Consider the following 10,646-nt stretch of genomic DNA (forward strand, 5'->3'; position numbering starts at 1 on the left):
ACAAAATGATGTAAAAATAAACTGTTATAAAAAAATAAATAAATAAAATTTAAAAAATCATCTCTATATAAAATACAAAGTCACATACCAGTAGTAAAGTGACCTTGATTTGCTAGGATACTATGAAACAAATGAGGGCATTGAAATCCTGCAAACTGTTAGTATAAGAATCAGTTTTGCTTCCCTTATAGGACCCTTTACACAGGTGTGCCTTGAATTCCATTAACTGAATGTACCTCTGTCACAGAAACAATGCCAAGCTTCTGGCAAAGACTATGCTTTCTAGAGCAGGGTAGGTTATGCAGCTAATACTTGTTGGATACAATGCATAATAAATGCTTCTTTGCCTGAATTTGTCAAACTCAAAGGTTTAATCCTTCCTCCGATTCTCTTTCACCTAGCCAGCTAAAGATAAATCAAAAGCTCGAAACCACTAATCAAACATAAATATCTGTTCATATAAACACATATTTACCTATATAGATGTTAAAACATGGGAGAGAATGAATTTTTGCATATAACACCAGTCTTTCCTAATCACACTAGCCAATAATATAATTTCACTTTCAAATTTTACTACTTTACTACTGGACTAAACATTCTATTGATGCACTTATTATAAAAACAGTTTACTATAATACAAAATGTTATTGCTTCCTCGAATTCTCTTGAAAATGGCAAACATAAAAATAAATCTAAAATATTCATATGTATACATGTCACAAAAAGGACATATTTCATAATAAATGCATTGAGGTAGCATAAAAAACAACAAATCAAGTAATAAAAGCAATGCTTTTCTCAGCTTTAGTTTATAATGCTTATACAGTGCAATGAACTTAATATTTGTGTCCCCCTCAAACTTTATGTTGGAATTTTAATGCACAGATAAGAGTAATAGAAAGTGGGATCTTTGAGAGCTTATTAGCTCATCTAACCCCTCCTGGAGGGGGTTAGTGCCTTTATAAAACTGGTTCAAGAAAGATCCTTGCCTCTATCATCACACGAGGAAACTCTAAAGTGGCACCATTTATCAACTAGAGCATGAGTTCCTACCAGACACTGAATTTACCAGTGTTTTGATCCTGGACTCACTCTCCACAATTACAAGAAATAAATTTCTGTTACTTATAAGGTACCTTTATAAGAGACACAATTTTTATAAAGAAAGGAAAGGCAGCCTACAGAATGGGGAATGGGTATGTGGAACTGCAAACATATTATCCAATAAAGAGTTAATATCCAAAAAAATACAAGGAAGTTTTCAATTCAATATGCCCTCACTTAACAAAAAAAATCAAATAGTCCAGCTTAAAAAATGGATAAAGGACCTGAATGCACATTTTCCAAAGAAGATATACAGGGCTAACAAACATGAAAAGATACCAAGCATCACTAATTGAACCACAATAAGATATCAACTGCATACCTGTTAAGATGTATACTACCAAAAAGACAAGAGATAACAAATCTTGACAAGGATACAGAAGAAAGGGAACCCCACACATTGTTGTTGGGAATGTAAATTATATATCCACTTTGGAAAACATTATGGAGGTTTCTCAGAAAATGTAAACATAGAACTTCCATATGCTCCAGCATACTCACCTCTGGCATATATCCAATGGAAATGAAATCATGGTCTCAAAGAGCTATCTATACTCCTATGTTCACAATGCAGCATCATTCACAACAAGCCAGTAAAAACCAAAGTGTCCACCAACAAATAATAGATATGAAATGTGCTACAAACATATACAGAGGAATATTAATCAACCATAAAAAAGAAAGAAATCTTGTATTTGTGACAACATGGATGAAACTAGAAAGCACCATGCTACCTAAAAGTAGCCAAGCATACAAACGTAAGTTATGAAGTAACTTACATGAAATAAAACTATAATGAACAGTCCAATTTTAGAAGCCTAGAACAGTAGAATTCCAAGGACTTAGAGACAGGGGAGATGGGAAATGTTGGTGAAAGTACAAGTTTTCAGTGTATAATGAATTATCAGTATAATGAGTAAACTCTGAAGGTGAAATTTACAGCATGGTGACAATAATTAGTAACTCTGTATTGTATACCTCAAATCTGCAAAAAGGCCCTCTGCAGAAGCAAGATAGCAAAGGAAGCAACATCATTCAGAACCGTCATAACATGAAACAAGCGCTATGCCCCACCGCTGTGGTTTTAGCGCTTCCCAGACCTGCAAGTTGGGGCTCCCCTACGAGTGGAATAGGAGTGAGGGGACAACATCTAAACCCAAGAACACAGCTGTTGCAGCATCCAGTTCTTCTTAAGGATTTCAACAATTAGTCATACAAAAAATTGCTGTTTTTAAAAAAAGAGAAAAAAATCTGAAAGAGTGAGAGTTTAAGCGTTCCCACAGAAAAAAAATGGTAACTATACAAGATGTATTAACTACTTTGATCGTGGCAATTGTTTCACAATATGTATGAATCTTATATTGTACACTACACATTTTTTAAATTTTACAATTCAGTTTATCAACTTGAATTCCACTAGGTTCTACTCCCACCTTAATATATGACCTTGGACAAAGTACTTATCAGAATTTTACATTTTTCCTCTAGGAAATCGGGTAATAATTCTGCCTTTCACCTAAATTTTAAAAAATAATAAAATTAACTGATAGGACACATATAACATAAAATGTAACATCTTAACCAAAAATAATAATAATAGGCCCTTGTTGGTGGAGCAGTGGGTTAAAGCATAGCACTAAGAAGCTAAAGCCACTTCAGCATGAGTTTGATCCCCGCCTGCCCCAGAGGTGACCACCTGGCGCGGCAGACCTCTCCTGACTCGCCCACTGCTCCCCTCAGCAGCGGACTTTGTCAAGTGGCCTGTTCCGCTCCCCATTCTGTCTCTGGTGTATCCTCTCACTGCCCCTGCACCTCTGGCCTATACCCCAGTTCTGTATGCATAAATAAATAAATTTTAAAATAATAATCTGTCTTTCAATGTTATTATAAGGATATCCAGGTATCCATTCAACCAATACTCATCTTTTAACAAATATTTATGGAGCAGTGTTTTAGATGTTTGGCATACATCGGTGAACAAAACACACAGAATCTCTGTATCTTAGGAGCTCAAAATCTGGTATAAATTGAGATATCCAGTAGGGCATACACAAGATACTCAATAGACATTGGTTAATATTTTCATTGATACTAATAAATTGTAATGTATTATAAAATGTAAAATAATATTCTGCCAAATTAATTACCTATGAAGAAATGGAAATTAGAAGAAATAAACCTTGATGAGGAAAGTAAAAAAGTTCTGGCAAAACAGTTGACACCTGGGAGCCTCAGATGGAATCTTTGGGTGTTTCCAGAATAGACAGCCCTGTATGATCAATAGACGAAAACTGTACTTCAACCAGAAATACCCACTGTAGACAGTTAAATGATAAGAAATATACTACTGAATAGTTGAGCTGTTATATGTATTGTTCAAAGCTCCCCAGTGATATATATATATTAATTACAAATACATACATACATATGTGTGTGTGTGTGTGTATATATATATACAGTGTGTGTGTATATATATACAGGTATATATATATACACACACACAAAATTCCTATAACTAAAACAAAAAACTTTGAATTATTCTACTAAGGGTGACGTACTTGTACTGATCCACACTTTGCTTGTTCACTTGACTTATAGAAAGTGAGGAGAGGTATGTAAAATGAGGAAAACAGAGTGAAAGGAATATGCTTTAAAGAGGGATGTGTAAGTAGTAAGGGTGGTAAGAAACCACTCAGAAGCTAAACTAGGAAAGGAGATACTCTAAATTTTATTCATAATAGATGCTTCACATCCGGGCTTCCTAGAAATGGGCTCTCCTACTAATCTGTAAATTGTATATTTCTTCCATCTTTTATTGTTTCTAAAAACATTTTTTTAAATGTACTCTCAGCTCAAACATATATAGAGAAAAAAGTATACTAGAAGGACATTCAAATAGTCAAGTGTGAGATACTTTTTGAGAAATGAAGGAATAAATGAAAAATTAAATAATTATTGAATTATTAATTATAGTAGCTATGTAACAGGCACTGTTAAGATATGCATTGAATCACTGTATTTCTTAAAAGTCCAGAAAGAGGGACTTGGTGGTATAACATGTTAAAGAACAGCACTATGAAGCAATCAGCATCCAATGAAGCACAAGTTCGATCCCCGGCCAGGGAGATGACACACATAGCATGGCAGATCTTCCCTGACCAGCCCACAGCTCACCTCAGCAAAGTATTTCAGTACATCTGCCTGTTCTGCTCCCCACTCTGTCTCTGGTGAATCCTCTCACCCCTGCCCCCACACATCTGGCCTATACCCCAGTTCTGTATGCATAAATAAATAAATCTTTTTTTAAAAATGTCCTGAGAGAGCTAATGATTTTTCTTTTGCAAATAATTAACAGAAGCACCCAGAGTTGTCCAAGATCTTACTGCTGTAAGTTTTCCTAAGTCAGGACTTGAACTCCTGTGGGTGCACTGACTAGACTATACTCTTATCTTTTTAAAATGGAATTTCTTGTGTTTTCTTAAAGATTTATTTATTTATGCATACAGAACTGGGGTACAGGCCAGAGGTGCAGGGGCGGTGAGAGGCTTTACCAGAGACAGAACAGGCAGATCAATGAAGTACGCTGCAAGGGGAGCAGGGGGCGGGTCAGGAGAGGTCTGCGGCAAGATGTGGATCACCTCCGGGGCCAGGGATTGAACTTGCACTGAAGCGGCTGCTGCTACCTTGCAGTGCTATGTCCTTACACTTTGTGCCACCAGGGAGGGCCAGAATGTCTTTCAATCTCAAACTGATATAGAGATATTGTGTTAGCTTTCTCTATATGACCTAGAAATGATGATCAGGAGAAGGAGGAATTCAAAACTACTCCTGTCTCTGAGGATCATTCATATTCTCTGTTTCATGATAGCTGCCCTATAATTTCTAGAAACCACTGTAAAACCCTCAAAGGTGGGGCTTTATTTTTTGTATTTAAAAACTACAGGTTGTGGCCTCCACGGTGGTACAGGAGTTAAAGACACAGTGCTATCAAGCTATCACCAGCCACTGCAGCATGAGTTCAATCCCTGGCTAGTGAGATAACCAACATGGCAAAACAGACCTCTCCTGTCTCCCCTGCTGCTCTCCTCAGCAGTGTACTTAGCAAATAAGCCTGTTCTACTCCCTATTCTGTCTCTGGTGAATCCACTCCTCTAGCCTACACCCCAGTTATTGTAGGCATAAACAAAACTATTTTTAAAATAAAATAAAATAAAAACTATAGAGCAAGTCTAGTGAAAATGGCATAGGTGTTAGAGCCCAACTCTGTCATTGGCTAGCTGTGTGATCATGGACAAGTTCTTACCCTTTCTGATCATAGCTTCCTTATCTAATTAAAAGAGATAATAGTAAGACCTTCTTAGGAGGGTCAAGAGAACTAAATTATGTAAAATACTTGACACAAGTTGATGTTAAATAAATGGTAACTGTTGTGCCTAAGCTGAGAAATCTTTATTTCTCATGTTAGTCTTAATGTAAACTATAAACATACAAAAGACCTGGTCAAGGAATTTTTCTAATACCTATAGCATCTAGAATAGAACTGAACACATAAAAAGAAAGAGAAGAACTCTGGCCCAACAGCTGGGAACTTGGTACAGCTGGGAAGAAAACATGAAAGAAAACACGTGGAGAGTGACATGTAAATAAGTGAGCAGTAGTGGCATCAGAAGAGCAGTAATAGTTGCAACAAAATCAGACACAGCAACATTAGCTATAAACTGCTAGAACAGCAAGTGGCAGCAATAATAAAACACTAGCAACAGAAGCAGGGCAGCAATTGTAACAATAGCAACAACTACAAAGCTATCACAGTCTGTTCCTTCTTAAACCATGGATTATCTACCCCTCCATTCAAATAAACACTGATGTATGGCTACTGAGGCAATAAAAAGCTAGGCAAACCCTATAAATAGAGGAAATTCAAATGCTAATTGTGAATGTTAATGCAGTTTTCTCCATATTAATCCTACAAATTGTTATCCCCAATAGTATCATCATTATGCCACTATTAAAAGGGAAAGACATTAATGCAAGAAGTAAAATTTTGAACAGAGAAATGGTTAGCAAATACGTGTGAAGATATTGCACACTCACCCAAATACGCGTATACAAGACTCAGCATAACCAAAGGATACTGCCCATTAAAATGACAACACAACATAAAATAAACACTCTAGTGGAATTACTTAAAGGAATTAAAATAAAATATATCAAGAAGACTCTTACTTACCAACACTGGATAATATTTTTATTAATGTGTAAATGAAGGACAACAATCTGCCCTTTGAGAACAAGCAAGTCAGAAGCCCTATTTTCTGTACAGGCCTTAAAGCCCAGTATTTTCCTCTTTCCTGAGCAATAGGAAATCAGAGGTCACTAAGAAGGTTCCATTTGGCTGAACCCCAAGGGGAGGAGCAGTTTTGCTCAAAGCTCTCTGAGGTGACAGACAAAAGGATAAAAAGCTTAAGTTTCTTCTGCTCTGCGGGGGACACACATAGGTGATGATCCTGGGGATGATTCAGAAAGAAAATGTCTACAGAGCAACATCTGTCACCCCTAACCCATCACCATATCCCCCAGGGCAATTGGGACTCACTTAAAATGTCCCTGGGCCCACCCAGGAACGGATTTCCTGATTCTAGATTCCTAACTCACCAACTTCAGTATTTGCCAATTGTGGTACTCAGCTGTGTAATGGAAAAACACAGAATATGGTGGTTTCAAATAGGTGCATACTAGCAAATCTGGATCAAATGATTGATGATGAGCAAGACTGATCTGGATTCATAGCTTTGTATTTAGTCTACTTTCCTGGTTTTCTCATCGTCAGCTCTTACTTCATTGGTGACAAAACCTCTCTCATCCTTTTTGATGTCAGAGACAATAGACTATAGAAGTGATGGGAATAAGCAGTGGAAAGGTAACACAGATGGAAGCAACACAGGGGGCAAGGCGGAGGTCACCCAAAAATACCCACCAGTTATTTGAATGGGGAGATTTTGAGTTTCTTGACTAGCTTGGGCTTGAGCAGATTTATATAGCTAAAATAGATCTAATGGTAACCCATCAAACATTCTGCAAACTCTAAAGCACTATGTGTGTGTGTGTGTGTGTTCCTTTCACTATTAACTAAAAATTAATAAAATAAAGTTTGTATTTCGCACATTAAAAAACAATACCCAAATTCAACCATTTGAAATTATATTTTACTTTTATTTTAACTGAGGTAATATTAGTTTACAACACTGCATAGGTTTCAGGCACACAATTTCTCACCTCAGTAACTATGTATGTCACACCACACCCACCACCACATGTTTAGCCATCGTCTACCATGAACCAATTAGTCTCCTTACCCTTTCACTCCCTTCTCCTTCCCTTCTGGTAATCACCATTTTGCTGTTTGAGTCTAAGGGTTTGTTTTTGTTTTAATTTTGTTTGTTAATTTGTTTCTTATTTTCTTTATATTCCATAAATGAATGAAACGAGTATTTGCCTTTCTCCTCCTGATGTATTTCACTTAGTTTAATACCCTCACGTTTCATCTTTTTTTTAATGGCTGTTATTATTTCTTATTCTTAAGATGTTAAGGGTGGCTGCTTCATTGAGCTTTAGGAGCACTTAGTAATCATGTCAATTATTCCCCAGAGGAATTCTAGACCAACCAACCAATGAGAAATGTGGGTGAATAGGTTGGAGGGCAACACTTTTTAAAATTTGTCTTTCTCGGGGCTCTCCCTGTTGGTGCAGTGGATTAAAGCACTGCATTATGAAGCTCTCCAAAGCCACTGCAGCACGAGTTCAATCCCCAGCCAAGAATATGACCTACATGGCGTGGCAGACACACCAGCTGCTCCCCTCAGCAGTGTACTTTGTCGATCTGCCTGTTCTGCTCCCCACTCTTTCTCTGGTGAACTCTCTCACTCACCACACTTCTGACCTGTACCCCAGTTCTGTAAGCATAAGTAAATCTTTTAAAAATTTATAAAGTTTGTCTTTCGCACATTTAAAAAATATATGTTCAACATCACTTATCATCAGAAAAATGCAAATCAAAACTATAATGAGATAGCACCTCACTCCTGTGAGAATGGTCCATACAAAAAACCTGAAAACAACAAATACTGGCAAGGATACTGCAAGGATGTGGGAAAAAATGAACTCTCATACACTCTTAGTGGTCCACACCTTAATCCTGCACTGTCCAGCCCCCTAAACTGTGAGAAAATTAATATTTGTTATTAGACAAACACGTAATAACTCTCTCAGGACACTTATATATTGTATTTCTCGTTCAGTACTTTTTTACTTTATGTAAAATTTTGTTTTATATAAACCACCCCTCAGGAGTAGTCACCATAATTCTCTTACCACCAAAGCCCATCACTATATTCCCTGGTGCTCTTCCCCACTCCACACCAGTTTTTTACCCCACTCTACCCTTCCTTCCCTTCCCCTCACAGATGCCTTATATCTATGGTCAGCTTTCAAAGTTTGTTTTATCTGACCCTTTGTTTAGTGTCTCTATACGCCACCTACAAGTGAAGCCTTCTGATACTTCTTTTTCCATCTATTTTACTTAGCATAATCCCTTCCAGCTCCATCCATGTTGCTGCAAATGACATGAAATATCTTCCTTCTTTTTTTCTTTTTTGCATACAAGAACTGGAGTGTAGGCTAGAGGTGCGGGAAGGGAAGGTGTAGTGAGAGGATTCACCAGAGTCAGAGTGGGGAGCAGAACATGCCTGTGTAGTATATTTCATCCACTGAAATACACTGATGAGGGGAGGTGTGGCAGAGACAAGAGAGGTCTGCTGTGCCATGTGGGTCAGCTTCCTAGCCTGCCAGGGATTGAACTCATGCTGGAGTGGCTGCTGATAGCTTGACAATGCTGTGTCTTTAACCTCTGTGCTACCAGAGAGGTCCATGAGTTATCTTTCTTGATTGTTAGGCAGTATTCCACTGTGTATTTTCACCACATCTTCTAGATCCCTTCATCTGTTCTGGGGCTTTTATGTTATTTCCATATCTTGGCTATTATAAATAGTGCTGAAATAAATATAGGAATCATGTTTCAACTGAGTGTTTCTGAATACTTTGTGTAAATTCTTAGGAGTAGAAAGTTGGGTTGTATGACAAATCCATTTCTAATGTTTTGAGGAACTTCCACACAGCTTTCCATAGTAGCTGGGCTAATTTTTATGTAAACTTCTAAAACCTGACAGTCTAGCAGATCTTTCAAAGATTTTTTCAAAGCAAAAAAAAAAAAATGGGTCCTCCCTGGTAGCACAGCGGGTTAAAGCACTGCACTAAGAAGCTTAAGCCACTTCCCCATGAGTTCGATCCCCGCCTGCCCCGGAGGTGACCACATGGTGTGGCAGACCTCTCCTGACTTGCCCACTGCTCCCCTCAGCAGTGTACTTCATAGATCTGCCTGTTCTGCTCCCCACTCTGTCCCTGGTGAATCCTCTCACCCTCTGCATCTCTGGCCTGTACCCCAGTTCTGTATAAATAAATAAATAAATCTTAAAAAAAAATCATGACTAGAACAGACACAGTGTTTACCCTTATGAATATTTGAGAGGAAAATATTGAGTACCTAAGTATACAGTAATTCATGACAATTGCTGCATGTCGATCCTGCATATTCAAGAGCATACAGCAATACCCACCACATGCTGTGCTGCACTTTGGGTGGCACAGAGGAGATACTGCTCACCCTAATAATAAAGAACAACAGAATAAAGTAGAGGTCAAGACCAATGAGATGGTAGGGGCAGCCAGGGCCTGAAGGAGTAGAGATGGCTGGGTCACAGGACATGATGGACCACAGCAGCCTGGTTAGGACTGTGCAACACTAGACTGAAAGTTCCAGGAGAACAAAGACCTCTTTCTTGTCTACTTCAACATCCTGGTATCTACTATCCCTTGCATACTGAAGAAAGTAAATATTTGGTTTTGGATGGATGGGCCCAAATCATAAGACCAAGGGGGAAATTTCAGAAATAAATGGGAGATAAATTAAAAGGAATATAGTCCTATACTTCAACATATAAAAACATTATTTTAATACAAAACTTCCTAGAAGGAATATGAAAAGAAAGTAATATCTTATTATAATCTTCAGGGGCATCCCAGTAACACTGATGAAGATTTGATTTGGTGACAATGTGAAAATGTTTTATAACACCTATTGCTTCTGTCCAAGAGTCATTTCTGAAAGTTCTAAGAGAACCAAAATTTCCTTTGGAAAGAGGATCCAAACTATCCTTTGGGAACCCTCCCCCACCGTTCACCATTTATGGGATATAAAGGACTCTGACTCCACTTTATCTACACAGGGATCTCTGGCTATCTTAAATAATAACATACCTCTTATCTGTGGCTACAGTGATTAATTCCTAAATGGCACATAAACTAATCAGGGCCAAGGAAACATGAATATTCTCCCTCTGGAATAACAGTGTTATAATAGAAGCATCTAAATAAAAAGAGAAGGTACCATATTCACTACCTCCACTTATATGCAGCCTCTTTGG

The sequence above is a fragment of the Condylura cristata genome, unplaced genomic scaffold, assembly GCF_000260355.1.
Source record: "Condylura cristata isolate star-nosed mole 26May11 unplaced genomic scaffold, ConCri1.0 scaffold00013, whole genome shotgun sequence".
Taxonomy (NCBI): Eukaryota; Metazoa; Chordata; class Mammalia; order Eulipotyphla; family Talpidae; genus Condylura; species Condylura cristata.